Raw genomic sequence first — 26,271 nt, 5'->3', positions numbered from 1 at the left:
ATAGCCAGGTTACACAGGGGCCTGACCCCCAGCACAGAACTGTTACGCTGTACAACACTCATTAACATGTATAGCCAGGTTACACAGGGGGCCTGACCCCCCCAGCACAGAACTGTTATGCTGTACAACACTCATTAACATGTATAGCCAGGTTACACAGGGGGCCTGACCCCCCTCCCCAGCACAGAACTGTTACGCTGTACAACACTCATTAACATGTATAGCCAGGTTACACAGGGGCCTGACCCCCCCAGCACAGAACTGTTACGCTGTACAACACTCATTAACATGTATCACCAGGTTACACAGGGGGCCTGACCCCCTCAGCACAGAACTGTTACGCTGTACAACACTCATTAACATGTATAGCCAGGTTACACAGGGGCCTGACCCCCTCCCCAGCACAGAACTGTTATGCTGTACAACACTCATTAACATGTATCGCCAGGTTACACAGGGGGCCTGACCCCCAGCACAGAACTGTTACGCTGTACAACACTCATTAACATGTATAGCCAGGTCACACAGGGGGCCTGACCCCCCAGCACAGAACTGTTACGCTGTACAACACTCATTAACATGTATAGCCAGGTTACACAGGGGCCTGACCCCCCCCCAGCACAGAACTGCTACGCTGTACAACACTCATTAACATGTATCGCCAGGTTACACAGGGGGCCTGACCCCCCTCCCCCAGCACAGAACTGTTACGCTGTACAACACTCATTAACATGTATAGCCAGGTTACACAGGGGGCCTGACCCCCCCAGCACAGAACTGCTACGCTGTACAACACTCATTAACATGTATAGCCAGGTTACACAGGGGCCTGACCCCCAGCACAGAACTGTTACGCTGTACAACACTCATTAACATGTATAGCCAGGTTACACAGGGGGCCTGACCCCCCCCCCCAGCACAGAACTGTTACGCTGTACAACACTCGTTAACATGTATAGCCAGGTTACACAGGGGCCTGACCCCCAGCACAGAACTGTTACGCTGTACAACACTCATTAACATGTATCGCCAGGTTACACAGGGGCCTGACCCCCCCAGCACAGAACTGTTACGCTGTACAACACTCATTAACATGTATCGCCAGGTTACACAGGGGCCTGACCCCACCCACCAGCACAGAACTGTTACGCTGTACAACACTCATTAACATGTATAGCCAGGTTACACAGGGGGCCTGACCCCCAGCACAGAACTGCTACGCTGTACAACACTCATTAACATGTATAGCCAGGTTACACAGGGGCCTGACCCCCAGCACAGAACTGTTACGCTGTACAACACTCATTAACATGTATCGCCAGGTTACACAGGGGGCCTGACCCCCCCAGCACAGAACTGCTACGCTGTACAACACTCATTAACATGTATAGCCAGGTTACACAGGGGCCTGACCCCCAGCACAGAACTGTTACGCTGTACAACACTCATTAACATGTATAGCCAGGTTACACAGGGGCCTGACCCCCAGCACAGAACTGTTACGCTGTACAACACTCATTAACATGTATCGCCAGGTTACACAGGGGCCTGACCCCCCCAGCACAGAACTGCTACGCTGTACAACACTCATTAACATGTATCGCCAGGTTACACAGGGGCCTGACCCCCAGCACAGAACTGCTACGCTGTACAACACTCATTAACATGTATAGCCAGGTTACACAGGGGCCTGACCCCCCAGCACAGAACTGTTACGCTGTACAACACTCATTAACATGTATCGCCAGGTTACACAGGGGCCTGACCCCAGCACAGAACTGTTACGCTGTACAACACTCATTAACATGTATAGCCAGGTTACACAGGGGGCCTGACCCCCAGCACAGAACTGTTACGCTGTACAACACTCATTAACATGTATCGCCAGGTTACACAGGGGGCCTGACCCCCCAGCACAGAACTGTTACGCTGTACAACACTCATTAACATGTATAGCCAGGTTACACAGGGGCCTGACCCCCCTCCCCCAGCACAGAACTGTTACGCTGTACAACACTCATTAACATGTATAGCCAGGTTACACAGGGGCCTGACCCCCTCCCCAGCACAGAACTGTTACGCTGTACAACACTCATTAACATGTATAGCCAGGTTACACAGGGGCCTGACCCCCAGCACAGAACTGTTACGCTGTACAACACTCATTAACATGTATAGCCAGGTTACACAGGGGCCCTGACCCCCCAGCACAGAACTGTTACGCTGTACAACACTCATTAACATGTATAGCCAGGTTACACAGGGGGCCTGACCCCCAGCACAGAACTGTTACGCTGTACAACACTCATTAACATGTATAGCCAGGTTACACAGGGAGCCTGACCCCCCTCCCCAGCACAGAACTGTTACGCTGTACAACACTCATTAACATGTATAGCCAGGTTACACAGGGGGCCTGACCCCCCCAGCACAGAACTGTTACGCTGTACAACACTCATTAACATGTATCACCAGGTTACACAGGGGCCTGACCCCCCTCAGCACAGAACTGTTATGCTGTACAACACTCATTAACATGTATAGCCAGGTTACACAGGGGGCCTGACCCCCCCCCCCAGCACAGAACTGTTACGCTGTACAACACTCATTAACATGTATCGCCAGGTTACACAGGGGGCCTGACCCCACCCACCAGCACAGAACTGTTACGCTGTACAACACTCATTAACATGTATAGCCAGGTTACACAGGGGGCCTGACCCCCCCCAGCACAGAACTGTTACGCTGTACAACACTCATTAACATGTATCGCCAGGTTACACAGGGGGCCTGACCCCCCCCCCAGCACAGAACTGTTACGCTGTACAACACTCATTAACATGTATAGCCAGGTTACACAGGGGGCCTGACCCCCCCCCCAGCACAGAACTGTTACGCTGTACAACACTCTTTAACATGTATAGTCAGGTTACACAGGAGGCCTGACCCCCCCCCCCAGCACAGAACTGTTACGCTGTACAACACTCATTAACATGTATAGCCAGGTTACACAGGGGGCCTGACCCCCCCCAGCACAGAACTGTTACGCTGTACAACACTCATTAACATGTATAGCCAGGTTACACAGGGGGCCTGACCCCCAGCACAGAACTGTTACGCTGTACAACACTCATTAACATGTATCACCAGGTTACACAGGGGGCCTGACCCCCTCAGCACAGAACTGTTACGCTGTACAACACTCATTAACATGTATAGCCAGGTTACACAGGGGCCTGACCCCCCCCCCCCAGCACAGAACTGTTACGCTGTACAACACTCATTAACATGTATCGCCAGGTTACACAGGGGGCCTGACCCCCAGCACAGAACTGTTACGCTGTACAACACTCATTAACATGTATAGCCAGGTCACACAGGGGCCTGACCCCCCAGCACAGAACTGTTACGCTGTACAACACTCATTAACATGTATAGCCAGGTTACACAGGGGCCTGACCCCCCTCCCCCAGCACAGAACTGTTACGCTGTACAACACTCATTAACATGTATAGCCAGGTTACACAGGGGGCCTGACCCCCCCAGCACAGAACTGTTACGCTGTACAACACTCATTAACATGTATAGCCAGGTTACACAGGGGCCTGACCCCCCCAGCACAGAACTGTTACGCTGTACAACACTCATTAACATGTATAGCCAGGTTACACAGGGGCCTGACCCCCCAGCACAGAACTGTTACGCTGTACAACACTCATTAACATGTATAGCCAGGTTACACAGGGGGCCTGACCCCCCAGCACAGAACTGTTACGCTGTACAACACTCATTAACATGTATAGCCAGGTTACACAGGGGCCTGACCCCCCTCCCCCAGCACAGAACTGTTACGCTGTACAACACTCATTAACATGTATAGCCAGGTTACACAGGGGCCTGACCCCCAGCACAGAACTGTTACGCTGTACAACACTCATTAACATGTATAGCCAGGTTACACAGGGGGCCTGACCCCCCTCCCCAGCACAGAACTGTTACGCTGTACAACACTCATTAACATGTATAGCCAGGTTACACAGGGGCCTGACCCCCCCAGCACAGAACTGTTACGCTGTACAACACTCATTAACATGTATAGCCAGGTTACACAGGGGGCCTGACCCCCCCAGCACAGAACTGTTACGCTGTACAACACTCATTAACATGTATAGCCAGGTTACACAGGGCCTGACCCCCTCCCCCAGCACAGAACTGTTACGCTGTACAACACTCATTAACATGTATAGCCAGGTTACACAGGGGCCTGACCCCCAGCACAGAACTGTTACGCTGTACAACACTCATTAACATGTATAGCCAGGTTACACAGGGGCCTGACCCCCAGCACAGAACTGTTACGCTGTACAACACTCATTAACATGTATAGCCAGGTTACACAGGGGGCCTGACCCCCAGCACAGAACTGTTACGCTGTACAACACTCATTAACATGTATAGCCAGGTTACACAGGGGCCTGACCCCCCCCAGCACAGAACTGTTACGCTGTACAACACTCATTAACATGTATAGCCAGGTTACACAGGGGCCTGACCCCCCCAGCACAGAACTGTTACGCTGTACAACACTCATTAACATGTATCACCAGGTTACACAGGGGCCTGACCCCCTCAGCACAGAACTGTTACGCTGTACAACACTCATTAACATGTATAGCCAGGTTACACAGGGGCCTGACCCCCTCCCCCAGCACAGAACTGTTACGCTGTACAACACTCATTAACATGTATCGCCAGGTTACACAGGGGGCCTGACCCCCCAGCACAGAACTGTTACGCTGTACAACACTCATTAACATGTATAGCCAGGTCACACAGGGGCCTGACCCCCAGCACAGAACTGTTACGCTGTACAACACTCATTAACATGTATCGCCAGGTTACACAGGGGGCCTGACCCCCCCCTCCCCCAGCACAGAACTGTTACGCTGTACAACACTCATTAACATGTATAGCCAGGTTACACAGGGGGCCTGACCCCCAGCACAGAACTGTTACGCTGTACAACACTCATTAACATGTATAGCCAGGTTACACAGGGGCCTGACCCCCCTCCCCAGCACAGAACTGTTACGCTGTACAACACTCATTAACATGTATAGCCAGGTTACACAGGGGGCCTGACCCCCCCAGCACAGAACTGTTACGCTGTACAACACTCATTAACATGTATCACCAGGTTACACAGGGGGCTGACCCCCCTCAGCACAGAACTGTTACGCTGTACAACACTCATTAACATGTATAGCCAGGTTACACAGGGGGCCTGACCCCCCAGCACAGAACTGTTACGCTGTACAACACTCATTAACATGTATAGCCAGGTTACACAGGGGGCCTGACCCCCCAGCACAGAACTGTTACGCTGTACAACACTCATTAACATGTATAGCCAGGTTACACAGGGGCCTGACCCCCCAGCACAGAACTGTTACGCTGTACAACACTCATTAACATGTATAGCCAGGTTACACAGGGGGCCTGACCCCCTCCCCAGCACAGAACTGTTACGCTGTACAACACTCATTAACATGTATAGCCAGGTTACACAGGGGGCCTGACCCCCTCAGCACAGAACTGTTACGCTGTACAACACTCATTAACATGTATCGCCAGGTTACACAGGGGCCTGACCCCCCCAGCACAGAACTGCTACGCTGTACAACACTCATTAACATGTATCGCCAGGTTACACAGGGGGCCTGACCCCCCTCCCCCAGCACAGAACTGTTACGCTGTACAACACTCATTAACATGTATAGCCAGGTTACACAGGGGCCTGACCCCCCCCCCAGCACAGAACTGCTACGCTGTACAACACTCATTAACATGTATAGCCAGGTTACACAGGGGCCTGACCCCCCCAGCACAGAACTGTTACGCTGTACAACACTCATTAACATGTATAGCCAGGTTACACAGGGGGCCTGACCCCCCAGCACAGAACTGTTACGCTGTACAACACTCATTAACATGTATAGCCAGGATACACAGGGGCCTGACCCCCCCAGCACAGAACTGTTACGCTGTACAACACTCATTAACATGTATAGCCAGGTTACACAGGGGCCTGACCCCCTCCCCAGCACAGAACTGTTACGCTGTACAACACTCATTAACATGTATCGCCAGGTTACACAGGGGCCTGACCCCCAGCACAGAACTGTTACGCTGTACAACACTCATTAACATGTATCGCCAGGTTACACAGGGGCCTGACCCCCCCCAGCACAGAACTGCTACGCTGTACAACACTCATTAACATGTATCGCCAGGTTACACAGGGGCCTGACCCCCCAGCACAGAACTGTTACGCTGTACAACACTCATTAACATGTATAGCCAGGTTACACAGGGGCCTGACCCCCCAGCACAGAACTGTTATGCTGTACAACACTCATTAACATGTATAGCCAGGTTACACAGGGGCCTGACCCCCCCAGCACAGAACTGTTACGCTGTACAACACTCATTAACATGTATAGCCAGGATACACAGGGCCTGACCCCCCAGCACAGAACTGTTACGCTGTACAACACTCATTAACATGTATAGCCAGGTTACACAGGGGCCTGACCCCCCTCCCCCAGCACAGAACTGTTACGCTGTACAACACTCATTAACATGTATAGCCAGGTTACACAGGGCCTGACCCCCCCCCCCAGCACAGAACTGTTACGCTGTACAACACTCATTAACATGTATAGCCAGGTTACACAGGGGCCTGACCCCCCCCCCAGCACAGAACTGTTACGCTGTACAACACTCATTAACATGTATAGCCAGGTTACACAGGGGCCTGACCCCCCCAGCACAGAACTGTTACGCTGTACAACACTCATTAACATGTATAGCCAGGTTACACAGGGGGCCTGACCCCCCTCAGCACAGAACTGTTACGCTATACAACACTCATTAACATGTATAGCCAGGTTACACAGGGGCCTGACCCCCTCCCCAGCACAGAACTGTTACGCTGTACAACACTCATTAACATGTATAGCCAGGTTACACAGGGGCCTGACCCCCCTCCCCAGCACAGAACTGTTACGCTGTACAACACTCATTAACATGTATAGCCAGGTTACACAGGGGCCTGACCCCCCAGCACAGAACTGTTACGCTGTACAACACTCATTAACATGTATCGCCAGGTTACACAGGGGGCCTGACCCCCAGCACAGAACTGTTACGCTGTACAACACTCATTAACATGTATAGCCAGGTTACACAGGGGCCTGACCCCCCCAGCACAGAACTGTTACGCTGTACAACACTCATTAACATGTATAGCCAGGTTACACAGGGGCCTGACCCCCCAGCACAGAACTGTTACGCTGTACAACACTCATTAACATGTATAGCCAGGTTACACAGGGGGCCTGACCCCCCAGCACAGAACTGTTACGCTGTACAACACTCATTAACATGTATAGCCAGGTTACACAGGGGCCTGACCCCCCCAGCACAGAACTGTTACGCTGTACAACACTCATTAACATGTATAGCCAGGTTACACAGGGGCCTGACCCCCCAGCACAGAACTGTTACGCTGTACAACACTCATTAACATGTATAGCCAGGTTACACAGGGGCCCTGACCCCCAGCACAGAACTGTTACGCTGTACAACACTCATTAACATGTATAGCCAGGTTACACAGGGGCCTGACCCCCCTCCCCAGCACAGAACTGTTACGCTGTACAACACTCATTAACATGTATAGCCAGGTTACACAGGGGCCTGACCCCCCTCCCCAGCACAGAACTGTTACGCTGTACAACACTCATTAACATGTATAGCCAGGTTACACAGGGGCCTGACCCCCCTCAGCACAGAACTGTTACGCTGTACAACACTCATTAACATGTATCGCCAGGTTACACAGGGGCCTGACCCCCCCCAGCACAGAACTGTTACGCTGTACAACACTCATTAACATGTATAGCCAGGTTACACAGGGAGCCTGACCCCCCTCCCCAGCACAGAACTGTTACGCTGTACAACACTCATTAACATGTATCGCCAGGTTACACAGGGGGCCTGACCCCACCCACCAGCACAGAACTGTTACGCTGTACAACACTCATTAACATGTATAGCCAGGTTACACAGGGGCCTGACCCCCTCCCCCAGCACAGAACTGTTACGCTGTACAACACTCATTAACATGTATAGCCAGGTTACACAGGGGGCCTGACCCCCCTCCCCAGCACAGAACTGTTACGCTGTACAACACTCATTAACATGTATAGCCAGGTTACACAGGGAGCCTGACCCCCAGCACAGAACTGTTACGCTGTACAACACTCATTAACATGTATAGCCAGGTTACACAGGGGGCCTGACCCCCCCCAGCACAGAACTGTTACGCTGTACAACACTCATTAACATGTATAGCCAGGTTACACAGGGGCCTGACCCCCCAGCACAGAACTGTTACGCTGTACAACACTCATTAACATGTATAGCCAGGTTACACAGGGGCCTGACCCCCAGCACAGAACTGTTACGCTGTACAACACTCATTAACATGTATAGCCAGGTTACACAGGGGCCTGACCCCCAGCACAGAACTGTTACGTTGTACAACACTCATTAACATGTATAGCCAGGTTACACAGGGGCCTGACCCCCCTCAGCACAGAACTGTTACGCTGTACAACACTCATTAACATGTATCGCCAGGTTACACAGGGGGCCTGACCCCCCTCCCCCCTCAGCACAGAGCTGTTACGCTGTACAACACTCATTAACATGTATAGCCAGGTTACACAGGGGCCTGACCCCCCCTCAGCACAGAACTGTTACGCTGTACAACACTCATTAACATGTATCGCCAGGTTACACAGGGGGCCTGACCCCCCTCAGCACAGAACTGTTACGCTGTACAACACTCATTAACATGTATAGCCAGGTTACACAGGGAGCCTGACCCCCCTCCCCAGCACAGAACTGTTACGCTGTACAACACTCATTAACATGTATAGCCAGGTTACACAGGGGCCTGACCCCCCCCTCAGCACAGAACTGTTACGCTGTACAACACTCATTAACATGTATCGCCAGGTTACACAGGGGCCTGACCCCCCTCAGCACAGAACTGTTACGCTGTACAACACTCATTAACATGTATAGCCAGGTTACACAGGGAGCCTGACCCCCCCTCCCCAGCACAGAACTGTTACGCTGTACAACACTCATTAACATGTATCGCCAGGTTACACAGGGGCCTGACCCCCCAGCACAGAACTGTTACGCTATACAACACTCAGTAACATGTATAGCCAGGTTACACAGGGAGCCTGACCCCCCCTCCCCAGCACAGAACTGTTATGCTGTACAACACTCAGTAACATGTATAGCCAGGTTACACAGGGGCCTGACCCCCAGCACAGAACTGTTATGCTGTACAACACTCATTAACATGTATAGCCAGGTTACACAGGGGCCTGACCCCCTCCCCCAGCACAGAACTGTTATGCTGTACAACACTCATTAACATGTATAGCCAGGTTACACAGGGGCCTGACCCCCAGCACAGAACTGTTATGCTGTACAACACTCATTAACATGTATAGCCAGGTTACACAGGGGGCCTGACCCCCCCCCCAGCACAGAACTGTTACGCTGTACAACACTCATTAACATGTATAGCCAGGTTACACAGGGGCCTGACCCCCCTCCCCCAGCACAGAACTGTTATGCTGTACAACACTCATTAACATGTATAGCCAGGTTACACAGGGGCCTGACCCCCAGCACAGAACTGTTATGCTGTACAACACTCATTAACATGTATAGCCAGGTTACACAGGGGGCCTGACCCCCCTCAGCACAGAACTGTTACGCTGTACAACACTCATTAACATGTATAGCCAGGTTACACAGGGGCCTGACCCCCCCCAGCACAGAACTGTTATGCTGTACAACACTCATTAACATGTATAGCCAGGTTACACAGGGGCCTGACCCCCCCCAGCCCAGAACTGTTACGCTGTACAACACTCATTAACATGTATAGCCAGGTTACACAGGGGCCTGACCCCCCAGCACAGAACTGTTACGCTGTACAACACTCATTAACATGTATCACCAGGTTACACAGGGGCCTGACCCCCCAGCACAGAACTGTTACGCTGTACAACACTCATTAACATGTATAGCCAGGTTACACAGGGGGCCTGACCCCCCTCCCCAGCACAGAACTGTTACGCTGTACAACACTCATTAACATGTATAGCCAGGTTACACAGGGGGCCTGACCCCCCTCCCCCAGCACAGAACTGTTACGCTGTACAACACTCATTAACATGTATAGCCAGGTTACACAGGGAGCCTGACCCCCCCAGCACAGAACTGTTACGCTGTACAACACTCATTAACATGTATAGCCAGGTTACACAGGGCCTGACCCCCCCAGCACAGAACTGTTACGCTGTACAACACTCATTAACATGTATAGCCAGGAGGGAGGAAGAGAGGAGGGATGGAGAGAGGAGGGAGAGGAGGGATGGAGGGAAGAGAGACGGGGAGTGGAGGAAGGAGAGGAGGGAGGAGAGAGGAGGGAGAGGAGGGATGGAGGGAAGAGAGACGAGGGAGTGGAGGAAGGAGAGGAGGGAGGAGGAGAGGAGGGATGGAGGGAAGAGAGATGAGGGAGAGGAGGGAGGAGAGAGGAGGGATGGAGAGAGGAGAGACGAGGGAGAGGAGGGAGGAGAGGAGAAGAGAGGAGGGAGAGGAGGAAGGAGAGGAGGGAGGAGAGTAGAAGAGAGGAGGGTTGGAGGGAAGAGAGACGAGGGAGAGGAGGAAGGAGAGGTGGGAGGAGAGTAGAAGAGGGAGGGATGGAGGGAAGAGAGACGAGGGAGAGGAGGAAGGAGAGGAGAAGAGAGGAGGGATGGAGGGAAGAGAGACGAGGGAGGGAGGAAGGAGAGGTGGGAGGAGAGTAGAAGAGAGGAGGGATGGAGGGAAGAGGACGAGGGAGAGGAGGAAGGAGAGGAGAAGAGAGGAGGGATGGAGGGAAGAGAGACGAGGGAGAGGAGGAAGGAGGGAGAAGAGGGAGGGATGGAGGGAAGAGAGACGGAGAGAGGGAGAGGAGGAAGGAGAGAAGAGAGGAGATGGAGGGAAGAGAGACGAGGGAGAGGAGGAAGGAGAGGTGGGAGGAGAGTAGAAGAGAGGAGGGATGGAGGGAAGAGGCCCGGGAGAGGAGGAAGGAGAGGAGAGAGAGAGGAGGGATGGAGAGAGGAGAGACGAGGGAGGGAGGGAGGAGAGTAGAAGAGAGGAGGGAGAGGAGGGATGGAGTGAGGAGAGACGAGGGAGAGGAGGGAGGAGAGGAGAGAGGAGGAGAGTAGAGGAGGGATGGAAACATTATCAACAGCAGCACAGCATAAATCCTTAAATAACAGTCTGCTAGTTGGCACATTATACTACCCTCTATGGTGGCTGACTGACTGGCTGATTAACTGACTGGCTGATTAACTGACTGGCTGATTAACACACTATACTACCCTCTATGGTGGCTGACTGACTGGCTGATTAACTGACTGGCTGATTAACTGACTGGCTGATTAACTCACTGGCTGATAAACTGACTGGCTGATTAACTGACTGGCTGATTAACACACTATACTACCCTCTATGGTGGCTGACTGACTGGCTGATTAACTGACTGGCTGATTAACTGACTGGCTGATTAACTGACTGGCTGATTAACTGACTGGCTGATTAACACACTATACTACCCTCTATGGTGGCTGACTGACTAGTTGATTAACTGACTGGCTGATTAACTGACTGGCTGATTAACTCACTGGCTGATTAACTGACTGGCTGATAAACTGACTGGCTGATTAACTGACTGGCTGATTAACTGACTGGCTGATAAACTGACTGGCTGATTAACTGACTAGTTGATTAACTGACTGGCTAATTAACTGACTGGCTGATAAACTGACTGGCTGATTAACACACTATACTACCCTCTATGGTGGCTGACTGACTGGCTGATAAACTGACTGGCTGATTAACACATTATACTACCCTCTATGGTGGCTGACTGACTAGTTGATTAACTGACTGGCTGATTAACTGACTGGCTGATAAACTGACTGGCTGATTAACTGACTGGCTGATTAACTGACTGGCTGATTAACTGACTGGCTGATTAACTGACTGGCTGATTAACTGACTGGCTGATTAACTGACTGGCTGATTAACTGACTGGCTGATTAACTGACTGGCTGATTAACTGACTGGCTGATTAACTGACTGGCTGATTAACTGACTGGCTGATTAACTGACTGGCTGATTAACTGACTGGCTGATTAACTGACTGGCTGATTAACTGACTGGCTGATAAACTGACTAGTTGATTAACTGACTGGCTGATTAACTGACTGGCTGATTAACTGACTGGCTGATTAACTGACTGGCTGATAAACTGACTAGTTGATAAACTGACTGGCTGATTAACTGACTGGCTGATTAACTGACTGGCTGATAAACTGACTGGCTGATTAACTGACTGGCTGATAAACTGACTAGTTGATTAACTGACTGGCTGATAAACTGACTGGCTGATAAACTGACTGGCCGATTAACTGACTAGTTGATTAACTGACTGGCTGATTGACTGACTGCTGCTTAAAGCGGCAGCTGGCCTTCTGCCATGTGCTGCCTCCTCGTTGCTCCCTCAGCCCTCAGCCTTAACTGATGATAATGGTTCCATGCTGCCTCGTTGCTCCCTCAGCCTTAACTGATGATAATGGTTCCATGCTGCCTCGTTGCTCCCTCAGCCCTCAGCCTTAACTGATGATAATGGTTCCATGCTGCCTCGTTGCTCCCTCAGCCCTAACTGATGATAATGGTTCCATGCTGCCTCGTTGCTCCCTCAGCCTTAACTGATGATAATGGTTCCATGCTGCCTCGTTGCTCCCTCAGCCCTCAGCCTTAACTGATGCTAATGGTTCCATGCTGCCTCGTTGCTCCCTCAGCCCTCAGCCCTAACTGATGCTAATGGTTCCATGCTGCCTCGTTGCTCCCTCAGCCCTCAGCCTTAACTGATGCTAATGGTTCCATGCTGCCTCGTTGCTCCCTCAGCCCTAACTGATGATAATGGTTCCATGCTGCCTCGTTGCTCCCTCAGCCCTAACTGATGCTAATGGTTCCATGCTGCCTCGTTGCTCCCTCAGCCCTCAGCCCTAACTGATGCTAATGGTTCCATGCTGCCTCGTTGCTCCCTCAGCCCTAACTGATGATAATGGTTCCATGCTGCCTCGTTGCTCCCTCAGCCCTAACTGATGCTAATGGTTCCATGCTGCCTCGTTGCTCCCTCAGCCCTAACTGATGATAATGGTTCCATGCTGCCTCGTTGCTCCCTCATCCCTCAGCTAATGGTTCCATGCTGCCTCGTTGCTCCCTCAAACTGATGATAATGGTTCCATGCTGCCTCATTGGTCCCTCAGCCCTCAGCCCTAACTGATGCTAATGGTTCCATGCTGCCTCGTTGCTCCCTCAGCCCTCAGCCCTAACTGATGATAGTGGTTCCATGCTGCCTCGTTGCTCCCTCAGCCCTCAGCCCTAACTGATGCTAATGGTTCCATGCTGCCTCGTTGCTCCCTCAGCCCTAACTGATGATAATGGTTCCATGCTGCCTCGTTGCTCCCTCAGCCCTCAGCCCTAACTGATGATAGTGGTTCCAAGCTGCCTCGTTGGTCCCTCAGCCCTAACTGATGCTAATGGTTCCATGCTGCCTCATTGCTCCTCAGCCCTCAGCCCTAACTGAGCCCTAACTGATGCTAATGGTTCCATGCTGCCTCGTTGCTCCCTCAGCCCTCTAGATGCTCCAGATGCTGCACCTGAAGCTAGATGTGTCTCCGGCTGTCTTGTTGCTCTCACACTGTAATGTATTCTAATGACTGTACTGGAGCCAAGGGAATAAATACACTGCTTGTCAAAATGCACCTGTTCTGATTTTAAAGTCTGTTCCCTCATGTAACATTTCTCCTTCTCTTGATCTCTCTGTCTACCTTTCTGGACCTCTCTCTTCACTCTCTGTATCTCTCTCCATCCCTCTCTGTATCCCTCTCCATCCCTCTCTCCCCTGATCTCTCTCTTCACTCTCTGTATCCCTCTCCCCATCCCTCTCCCCCTGATCTCTCTCTTCACTCTCTGTATCCCTCTCTCCATCCCTCTCTCCATCCCTCTCTCCATCCCTCTCTCCCCTGATCTCTCTCTTCACTCTCTGTATCCCTCTCTCCATCCCTCTCTCCATCCCTCTCTCCATCCCTCTCTCCCTGATCTCTCTCTTCACTCTCTGTATCCCTCTCCCCATCCCTCTCCCCATCCCTCTCTCCATCCCTCTCCCCATCCCTCTCCCCATCCCTCTCCATCCCTCTCTCCCTGATCTCTCTCTTCACTCTCTGTATCCCTCTCCCCATCCCTCTCCCCATCCCTCTCTCCATCCCTCTCCCCATCCCTCTCTCCATCCCTCTCTCCCCTGATCTCTCTCTTTCACTCTCTGTATCCCTCTCTCCATCCCTCTCTCCCCTGATCTCTCTCTTCACTCTCTCCATCCCTCTCTCCATCCCTCTCACCATCCCTCTCTCCCCTGATCTCTCTCTTCACTCTCTGTATCCCTCTCTCCATCCCTCTCTCCATCCCTCTCCATCCCTCTCTCCATCCCTCTCTCCATCCCTCTCTCCCCTGATCTCTCTCTTCACTCTCTGTATCCCTCTCTCCATCCCTCTCTCCCCTGATCTCTCTCTTCACTCTCTGTATCCCTCTCCCCATCCCTCTCTCCATCCCTCTCTCCATCCCTCTCTCCCCTGATCTCTCTCTTCACTCTCTGTATCCCTCTCTCCATCCCTCTCTCCATCCCTCTCCCCATCCCTCTCTCCCTGATCTCTCTCTTCACTCTCTGTATCTCTCTCTCCATCCCTCTCTCCCCCGATCTCTCTCTTCACTCTCTGTATCTCTCTCTCCATCCCTCTCTCCATCCCTCTCTCCATCCCTCTCTCCATCCCTCTCTCCATCCCTCTCTCCCCTGATCTCTCTCTTCACTCTCTGTATCCCTCTCTCCATCCCTCTCTCCCCTGATCTCTCTCTTCACTCTCTCCATCCCTCTCTCCATCCCTCTCTCCCCTGATCTCTCTCTTCACTCTCTGTATCCCTCTCTCCATCCCTCTCTCCCTGATCTCTCTCTTCACTCTCTGTATCCCTCTCCATCCCTCTCTCCCCTGATCTCTCTCTTCACTCTCTGTATCCCTCTCTCCATCCCTCTCTCCCCTGATCTCTCTCTTCACTCTCTGTATCCCTCTCTCCATCCCTCTCTCCCCTGATCTCTCTCTTCACTCTCTGTATCCCTCTCCATCCCTCTCTCCCCTGATCTCTCTCTTCACTCTCTGTATCCCTCTCCCCATCCCTCTCTCCCTGATCTCTCTCTTCACTCTCTGTATCCCTCTCTCCATCCCTCTCTCCCCTGATCTCTCTCTTCACTCTCTGTATCCCTCTCTCCATCCCTCTCTCCATCCCTCTCCATCCCTCTCTCCCCTGATCTCTCTCTTCACTCTCTGTATCCCTCTCTCATCCCTCTCTCCCCTGATCTCTCTCTTCACTCTCTGTATCCCTCTCCATCCCTCTCTCCCCTGATCTCTCTCTTCACTCTCTGTATCCCTCTCCATCCCTCTCTCCCCTGATCTCTCTCTTCACTCTCTGTATCCCTCTCTCCATCCCTCTCTCCCCTGATCTCTCTCTTCACTCTCCCCATCCCTCTCTCCCCTGATCTCTCTCTTCACTCTCCCCATCCCTCTCTCCCCTGATCTCTCTCTTCACTCTCTGTATCCCTCTCTCCATCCCTCTCTCCCCTGATCTCTCTCTTCACTCTCTGTATCTCTCTCCATCCCTCTCTCCCCTGATCTCTCTCTTCACTCTCTGTATCCCTCTCTCCCCTGATCTCTCTCTCCACTCTCTGTATCCCTCTCTCCCTGATCTCTCTCTTCACTCTCTGTATCCCTCTCTCCCCTGATCTCTCTCGCCACTCTCTGTATCTCTCTCTCCTGATCTCTCTCTTCACTCTCTGTATCCCTCTCTCCCCTGATCTCTCTCTTCACTCTCTGTATCTCTCTCCATCCCTCTCTCCCTGATCTCTCTCTTCACTCTCTGTATCCCTCTCTCCCCTGATCTCTCTCGCCACTCTCTGTATCCCTCTCTCCCCTGATCTCTCTCTTCACTCTCTGTATCCCTCTCTCCCTGATCTCTCTCTTCACTCTCTGTATCCCTCTCTCCCTGATCTCTCTCTTCACTCTCTGTATCCCTCTCTCCCTGATCTCTCTCTTCACTCTCTGTATCCCTCTCTCCATCCCTCTCTCCCCTGATCTCTCTCTTCACTCTCCCCATCCCTCTCTCCCCTGATCTCTCTCTTCACTCTCCCCATCCCTCTCTCCCCTGATCTCTCTCTTCACTCTCTGTATCTCTCTCCATCCCTCTCTCCCCTGATCTCTCTCTTCACTCTCTGTATCCCTCTCCATCCCTTTCTCCCCTGATCTCTCTCTTCACTCTCTGTATCCCTCTCTCCCCTGATCTCTCTCGCCACTCTCTGTATCCCTCTCTCCCTGATCTCTCTCTTCACTCTCTGTATCCCTCTCTCCCCTGATCTCTCTCTCCACTCTCTGTATCCCTCTCTCCCTGATCTCTCTCTTCACTCTCTGTATCCCTCTCTCCCCTGATCTCTCTCTCCACTCTCTGTATCCCTCTCTCCCCTGATCTCTCTCTTCACTCTCTGTATCCCTCTCCATCCCTCTCTCCCCTGATCTCTCTCTTCACTCTCTCCATCCCTCTCTCCATCCCTCTCTCCCTGATCTCTCTCTTCACTCTCTGTATCCCTCTCTCCATCCCTTTCTCCCTTGATCTCTCTCACAATGTCACTGTATCCCTCTCTCAATCTTTCACGCTCTCTCCTCTCCTCCCTCTTGTCCTCTAGCTGCCTTGATAAGGGGCAACAGGAAGAATTGTGCCCAGTTCTCCGGCTCATTGGATTGGTTGATCAGCCGGTTGGAGAGACTGGAGGCCTCGTCTGGTATGTGATCTATAATCAATATATCCTTTTGACCCTCCTGTACGGCATTATCACATATCACTGTTGCAGCAGCATAGACAATCTGTAATCTGTAGTAGTATCACTGTTACAGTATAGCCAGAGAGAATAGAGAGAGGGGGGGGAGAGAGAGAGAGACAGAGAATGAGGAGGTAGAGAGAGACAGAGAATGAGGAGGGAGAGAGAGACAGAGAATGAGGAGGGAGAGAGAGAGAGAATGAGGAGGGAGAGAGAGAGAATGAGGAGGGAGAGAGAGAGAGAGAATGAGGAGAGAGACAGAGAATGAGGGAGAGAGATAGAGAATGAGGGAGAGCGAGAGCGAGGGAGAAAATAAGAGGGAGAGATAGAAAATGAGGGAGAGAGAGAATGATATAGAGGGAGAGAGAAAAGGAGAGAATGAGAGGGAGAGAGAGAGAATGAGAGGAAGAGAGAGAAAATGAGAGAGAGAAATAGAGGAAGAGAGACAGAGGAGGGTAGGAGATAGGAGGAGGAGGGAGAGAGAGAGAGAATGAGAGGGAGAGAGACAGAGGAAGAGGGAGAGAGATGCAGGAGGAGGGAGGGAGACAGAATGAGGAGGGAGATAGAGAGAGAGGACGAGGAGGGAGAGAGAGAGAGAATGAGAGGGAGAGAGGGAATGAGATGGAGAGAGACAGAGGATGAGGAGGAGGGAGAGAGACAGAGGAGGAGGAGGAGGGAGAGAGACAGAGGAGGAGGAGGGGGAAGAGGAGGAGGAGGAGGGAGGCAGAATGAGGAGGGAGAGAGAGAGAGGACGAGTAGGGAGAGAGGGAGATATAGAACAAAACAGATTTCTTCCCCATTTCTACTTCCTGCCGCAAGGTGTTGGCTGCAGTGTGGATTCTCCTCTCCTCTCCTCTATTCTCTTCTCCTCTCCTCTCCTCCCTCCTCTCCCTCATCCCTCCTCTCTCCATCCCCCCCTTCCCTCCTCTCCTCTCCTCTCCTCTCCTCTGAGCGTGTACGTAGGTGTGGATTCTCCTCTCCTTTCCTCTCCTCTCCTCCCTCCTCTCCCTCATCCCTCCTCTCCCTCATCCCTCCTCTCTCCATCCTGCCCTTCCCTCCCCTCCCCTCCTCTCCTCTCCTCTCCTCTCCTCTCCTCTCCTCTCTCTCCTCTCCTCTCTCCTCTCCTCTCCTCTCCTCCCTCCTCTCCTCTCCTCTCCTCTCCTCCCTCCTCTCCCTCATCCCTCCTTTCCCTCATCCCTCCTCTCCCTCATCCCTCCTCTCTCCATCCTCTCCTTCCCTCCCCTCCCCTCCTCTCCTCTCCTCTCCTCTCCTCTCCTCTCCTCTCCTCTCCTCTCCTCTCCTCTCCTCCCTCCTCTCCCTCATCCCTCCTCTCTCCATCCTCCCCTTCCCTCCCCTCCCCTCCTCTCCTCTCCTCTAAGCGTGTACGTAGGTGTGGATTCTCCTCTCCTCTCTTCTCCTCTCCTCTCCTCCCTCCTCTCCCTCCTCCCTCCTCTCCCTCATCCCTCCTCTCTCCATCCCTCCTCTCCTCTCCTCTCCTCTCCTCTCCTCCCTCCTCTCCCTCATCCCTCCTTTCCCTCATCCCTCCTCTCCCTCATCCCTCCTCTCTCCATCCTCTCCTTCCCTCCCCTCCCCTCCTCTCCTCTCCTCTCCTCTCCTCTCCTCTCCTCTCCTCTCCTCCTTCCTCTCCTCTCCTCTCCCTCATCCCTCCTCTCTACATCCTCCCCTTCCCTCCCCTCCCCTCCTCTCCTCTCCTCTCCTCTGATCGTGTACGTAGGTGTGGATTCTCCTCTCCTCTCCTCTCTTCTCCTCTCCTCTCCTCCCTCCTCTCCCTCATCCCTCCTCTCCCTCATCCCTCCTCTCCCTCATCCCTCCCTCCCCTCCCCTCCCCTCCCCTCCCCTCCTCTCCTCTCCTCTCCTCTCCTCTCCTCTCCTCTCCTCTCCTCTCCCCTCCTCTCCTCTCCTCTCCTCTCCTCTCCCCTCCCTCCCCTCCCCTCCTCTCCTCTCTCCTCTCCTCTCCTCTGAGCGTGTCTACGTAGGTGGATGAAAGCTAGAGACGAGCAGAGCGGCCACTCATTCCACCAGAGTTATGAAACGTCTAACATGCCTCATATCTAACACCATACAAACATATATCTCTGTGAGCATGTTCTTAAACCCTTCCCACGAGGAGAGGTGAATTAGAGATGACCAGGCATATACCCGGTGACTCAGTCTATTTCTGGTTTGAATATTGTAGAACAGAATGAGGAGACATTTATAGTTGACGGGTGGCCACTCTAGTTCTACTGTAAGTCACGGAGGTGGGATAGAGTGCATTTCCTCCACACTCTCTCCCCTCACCTAGAGAGGTACACCTGAATGCACATGAACTCATCCTCATACTCCTCCCCTCACCTAGAGAGGTACTGAATGCACATGAACTCATCCTCATACTCCTCCCCTCACCTAGAGAGGTACTGTACAGGAGGTACAGTGAGGAGGGTCTAGGGTTGGTTTGACCACGAGGAGAGGTGAATTAGAGATGTCTGGTGCAGTGAGGAGGGTCTAGGGTTGGTTTGACCACGAGGAGAGGTGAATTAGAGATGACTGGTGCAGTGAGGAGGGTTGGTTTGACCACGAGGAGCGGTGAATTAGAGATGACTGGTGCAGTGAGGAGGGTCTAGGGTTGGTTTGACCACGAGTAGAGGTGAATTAGAGATGACTGGTGCAGTGAGGAGGGTCTAGGGTTGGTTTGACCACGAGGAGAGGTGAATTAGAGATGACTGGTGCAGTGAGGAGGGTCTAGGGTTGGTTTGGAGACGAGGAGCGGTGAATTAGAGATGACTGGTGCAGTGAGGAGGGTCTAGGGTTGGTTTGACCACGAGGAGCGGTGAATTAGAGATGACTGGTGCAGTGAGGAGGGTTGGTTTGACCACGAGGAGAGGTGAATTAGAGATGACTGGTGCAGTGAGGAGGGTCTAGGGTTGGTTTGACCATGAGGAGAGGTGAATTAGAGATGACTGGTGCAGTGAGGAGGGTCTAGGGTTGGTTTGACCACGAGGAGTGGTGAATTAGAGATGTCTGGTGCAGTGAGGAGGGTCTAGGGTTGGTTTGACCACGAGGAGCGGTGAATTAGAGATGACTGGTGCAGTGAGGAGGGTCTAGGGTTGGTTTGACCACGAGGAGCGGTGAATTAGAGATGACTGGTGCAGTGAGGAGGGTCTAGGGTTGGTTTGACCATGAGGAGAGGTGAATTAGAGATGACTGGTGCAGTGAGGAGGGTCTAGGGTTGGTTTGACCACGAGGAGAGGTGAATTAGAGATGACTGGTGCAGTGAGGAGGGTCTAGGGTTGGTTTGACCACGAGGAGAGGTGAATTAGAGATGACTGGTGCAGTGAGGAGGGTCTAGGGTTGGTTTGACCACGAGGAGCGGTGAATTAGAGATGACTGGTGCAGTGAGGAGGGTCTAGGGTTGGTTTGACCACGAGGAGAGGTGAATTAGAGATGACTGGTGCAGTGAGGAGGGTCTAGGGTTGGTTTGACCATGAGGAGCGGTGAATTAGAGATGACTGGTGCAGTGAGGAGGGTCTAGGGTTGGTTTGACCACGAGGAGAGGTGAATTAGAGATGACTGGTGCAGTGAGGAGGGTCTAGGGTTGAGTACTTTCCTGGTATTTTACAAATGTCCCAACCTGCGAATAAATCACTTTTCTCCCTGGTAACACAGTATTTCCTGCCAGAACGAGGCTAGTATAGGATAGTATAGGCTGGTATAGGCTGGTATAGGCTAGTATAGGCTAGTATAGGCTGGTATAGCTTTTATACCTTTCATAGTTAGCCTCAGTGTGAAATGTGATTCAACTGTGTTGGTGTTTACATCTCGTCTAGCATTCAGGGATCCTGTTTGTTGGGGTTTATAACTCATCTGTCATTCAGGGATCCTGTTTGTTCGTGTTTATAACTCATCTGGCATTCAGGAATCCTGTTTGTTGGTGTTTATAACTCATCTGGCATTCAGGGATCCTGTTTGTTGGTGTTTATAACTGGTCTGGCATTCGGGGATCCTGTTTGTTGGTGTTTATAACTCATCTGGCATTCAGGGATCCTGTTTGTTGGTGTTTATAACTGGTCTGGCATTCAGGAATCCTGTTTGTTGCTGTTTATAACTGGTCTGACATTCAGGGATCCTGTTTGTTGGTGTTTATAACTCATCTGGCATTCAGGAATCCTGTTTGTTGGGGTTTATAACTCATCTGGCATTCATGAATCCTGTTGGTGTTGGTGTTTACAACTGGTCTGGCATTCAGGGATCCTGTTTGTTGGTGTTTATAACTCATCTGGCATTCAGGGATCCTGTTTGTTGGTGTTTATAACTCATCTGGCATTCAGGGATCCTGTTTGTTGGTGTTTATAACTCATCTGACATTCAGGGATCCTGTTTGTTGGTGTTTATAACTCGTCTGGCATTCAGGGATCCTGTTTGTTGGTGTTTATAACTCATCTGACATTCAGGGATCCTGTTTGTTGGTGTTTATAACTCGTCTGGCATTCAGGGATCCTGTTTGTTGGTGTTTATAACTCATCTGGCATTCAGGGATCCTGTTTGTTGGTGTTTATAACTCATCTGACATTCAGGGATCCTGTTTGTTGGTGTTTATAACTTGTCTGGCATTCAGGGATCCTGTTTGTTGGTGTTTATAACTCATCTGGCAATCAGGGATCCTGTTTGTTGGTGTTTATAACTCATCTGTCATTCAGGGATCCTGTTTGTTCGTGTTTATAACTCATCTGTCATTCAGGGATCCTGTTTGTTCGTGTTTATAACTCATCTGGCATTCAGGAATCCTGTTTGTTGGGGTTTTGTAATTCCGTTCTCCATATGTCCTGGAGGTCCTTCACTGTGTCCTGGTGGAGAGTCCTGAAGCTCTCATCATCATCAAGGGACAGTTCATTTAAGTTAGTAGTGTGTTGGTGTGATACTAACTCTGTGCTGGTTGTGTTCAGGGATCTTGGAGGTCCTTCACTGTGTCCTGGTGGAGAGTCCTGAAGCTCTGAACATCATCAAGGAGGGACACATCAAGTCAATCATCTCTCTGCTAGACAAACATGGACGCAACCACAAGGTGGGTAGAGGAGACTAGAGGAGACCACCTACCTATAAACCAGGTATTATAGATAACCACAAGGTGGGTAGAGGAGACCACCTACCTATAAACCAGGTATTATAGGTAACCACAAGGTGGGTAGAGGAGACCACCTACCTATAAACCAGGTATTATAGATAACCACAAGGTGGGTAGAGACCACCTACCTATAAACCAGGTATTATAGATAACCACAAGGTGGGTAGAGACCACCTACCTATAAACCAGGTATTATAGATAACCACAAGGTGGGTAGAGGAGACCACCTACCTAGGTATTATAGACCACCTACCTATAAACCAGGTATTATAGATAACCACAAGGTGGGTGGAGTAGAGAGACCACCTACCTATAAACCAGGTATTATAGATAACCACAAGGTGGGTAGAGGAGACCACCTACCTATAAACCAGGTATTATAGATAACCACAAGGTGGGTAGAGGAGACCTCCTACCTATAAACCAGAGAGATAGACCACCTACCTATAAACCAGGTATTATAGATAACCACAAGGTGGGTAGAGGAGACTAGCTACCTATAAACCAGGTATTATAGATAACCACAAGGTGGGTAGAGGAGACCACCTACCTATAAACCAGGTATTATAGGTAACCACAAGGTGGGTAGAGGAGACCACCTACCTATAAACCAGGTATTATAGATAACCACAAGGTGGGTAGAGGAGACCACCTACCTATAAACCAGGTATTATAGATAACCACAAGGTGGGTAGGGAGACTAGAGGAGACCACCTACCTATAAACCAGGTATTATAGATAACCACAATGTGGGTAGAGGAGACTAGAGGAGACCACCTACCTATAAACCAGGTATTATAGATAACCACAAGGTGGGTAGAGGAGACCACCTACCTATAAACCAGGTATTATAGATAACCACAAGGTGGGTAGAGGAGACCACCTACCTATAAACCAGGTATTATAGATAACCACAAGGTGGGTAGAGGAGACCACCTTATAAACCAGGTATTATAGATAACCACAAGGTGGGTAGAGGAGACCACCTACCTATAAACCAGGTATTATAGATAACCACAAGGTGGGTAGAGGAGACCACCTATCTATAAACCAGGTATTATAGATAACCACAAGGTGGGTAGAGGAGACCACCTACCTATAAACCAGGTATTATAGATAACCACAAGGTGGGTAGAGGAGACCACCTACCTATAAACCAGGTATTATAGATAACCACAAGGTGGGTAGAGGGTAGACCACCTACCTATAAACCAGGTATTATAGATAACCACAAGGTGGGTAGAGGAGACCACCTACCTATAAACCAGGTATTATAGATAACCACAAGGTGGGTAGAGGGAGACCACCTACCTATTAACCAGGTATTATAGATAACCACAAGGTGGGTAGAGGAGACCACTTACCTATAAACCACCCTACCTATAAACCAGGTATTATAGATAACCACAAGGTGGGTAGAGGAGACCACCTACCTATAAACCAGGTATTATAGATAACCACAAGGTGGGTAGAGAACCTACCTATAAACCAGGTATTATAGATAACCACAAGGTGGGTAGAGGAGACCACCTATCTATAAACCAGGTATTATAGATAACCACAAGGTGGGTAGAGACCACCTACCTATAAACCAGGTATTATAGATAACCACAAGGTGGGTAGAGGAGACCACCTACCTATAAACCAGGTATTATAGATAACCACAAGGTGGGTAGAGGAGACTAGAGGAGACCACCTACCGATAAACCAGGTATTATAGATAACCACAAGGTGGGTAGAGGAGACTAGAGGAGACCACCTACCTATAAACCAGGTATTATAGATAACCACAAGGTGGGTAGAGGAGACCACCTATCTATAAACCAGGTATTATATATGACCACAAGGTGGGTAGAGGACACCACCTACCTATAAACCAGGTATTATAGATAACCACAAGGTGGGTAGAGGAGACCACCTACCTATAAACCAGGTATTATAGATAACCACAAGGTGGGTAGAGGAGACCACCTACCTATAAACCAGGTATTATAGATAACCACAAGGTGGGTAGAGGAGACCACCTACCTATAAACCAGGTATTATAGATAACCACAATGTGGGTAGAGGAGACTAGAGGAGACCACCTACCTATAAACCAGGTATAAACCAGGTATACCTATAAACCAGATAAGATAACCACAAGGTGGGTAGAGGAGACCACCTACCTATAAAACCAGGTATTATAGATAACCACAAGGTGGGTAGACCACCTACCTATAAACCAGGTATTATAGATAACCACAAGGTGGGTAGAGGAGACCACCTACCTATAAACCAGGTATTATAGATAACCACAAGGTGGGAGACTAGAGGAGACCACCTACTATAAACCAGGTATTATAGATAACCACAAGGTGGGTAGAGACCACCTACCTATAAACCAGGTATTATAGATAACCACAAGGTGGGTAGAGGAGACCACCTACCTATAAACCAGGTATTATAGGTAACCACAAGGTGGGTAGAGGAGACCACCTACCTATAAACCAGGTATTATAGATAACCACAAGGTGGGTAGAGGAGACCACCTACCTATAAACCAGGTATTATAGATAACCACAAGGTGGGTAAGGAGACCACCTACCTATTAACCAGGTATTATAGATAACCACAAGGTGGGTAGAGGAGACCACTTACCTATAAACCAGGTATTATAGATAACCACAAGGTGGGTAGAGGAGACCACCTACCTATAAACCAGGTATTATAGATAACCACAAGGTGGGTAGAGGAGACCACCTACCTATAAACCAGGTATTATAGATAACCACAAGGTGGGTAGAGACCACCTACCTATAAACCAGGTATTATAGATAACCACAAGGTGGGTAGAGATAACCACAAGGTGGGTAGACCACCTATCTATAAACCAGGTATTATAGATAACCACAAGGTGGGTAGAGACCACCTACCTATAAACCAGGTATTATAGATAACCACAAGGTGGGTAGAGGAGACCACCTACCTATAAACCAGGTATTATAGATAACCACAAGGTGGGTAGAGGAGACTAGAGGAGACCACCTACCGATAAACCAGGTATTATAGATAACCACAAGGTGGGTAGAGGAGACTAGAGGAGACCACCTACCTATAAACCAGGTATTATAGATAACCACAAGGTGGGTAGAGGAGACCACCTATCTATAAACCAGGTATTATATATAACCACAAGGTGGGTAGAGGACACCACCTACCTATAAACCAGGTATTATAGATAACCACAAGGTGGGTAGAGGAGACCACCTACCTATAAACCAGGTATTATAGATAACCACAAGGTGGGTAGAGGAGACCACCTACCTATAAACCAGGTATTATAGATAACCACAATGTGGGTAGAGGAGACTAGAGGAGACCACCTACCTATAAACCAGGTATTATAGATAACCACAAGGTGGGTAGAGGTGACCACCTACCTATAAACCAGGTATTATAGATAACCACAAGGTGGGTAGAGGAGACCACCTACCTATAAACCAGGTATTATAGATAACCACAAGGTGGGTAGAGGAGACCACCTTCCTATAAACCAGGTATTATAGATAACCACAAGGTGGGTAGAGGAGACCACCTACCTATAAACCAGGTATTATAGATAACCACAAGGTGGGTAGAGGAGACCACCTATCCTATAAACCAGGTATTATAGATAACCACAAGGTGGGTAGAGACCACCTACCTATAAACCAGGTATTATAGATAACCACAAGGTGGGTAGAGGAGACCACCTACCTATAAACCAGGTATTATAGGTAACCACAAGGTGGGTAGAGGAGACCACCTACCTATAAACCAGGTATTATAGATAACCACAAGGTGGGTAGAGGAGACCACCTACCTATAAACCAGGTATTATAGATAACCACAAGGTGGGTAGAGGAGACCACCTACCTATTAACCAGGTATTATAGATAACCACAAGGTGGGTAGAGGAGACCACCTACCTATAAACCAGGTATTATAGATAACCACAAGGTGGGTAGAGACCACCTACCTATAAACCAGGTATTATAGATAA

The 26,271-nt window shown here is 50.4% G+C and overlaps 1 pseudogene; it reads left to right on the top strand.

Annotated features, from left to right (window-relative positions):
• Positions 1–26,271, top strand: part of LOC127924390 (ryanodine receptor 2-like) — a 63,241-nt pseudogene that overhangs the window by 572 nt on the left and 36,398 nt on the right.

Source organism: Oncorhynchus keta, unplaced genomic scaffold, assembly GCF_023373465.1.
Source record: "Oncorhynchus keta strain PuntledgeMale-10-30-2019 unplaced genomic scaffold, Oket_V2 Un_contig_3987_pilon_pilon, whole genome shotgun sequence".
Lineage (NCBI taxonomy): Eukaryota > Metazoa > Chordata > Actinopteri > Salmoniformes > Salmonidae > Oncorhynchus > Oncorhynchus keta.
Note: the sequence above shows the minus strand (reverse complement) of the source record. Positions and strands in the feature narration are given on the sequence as shown.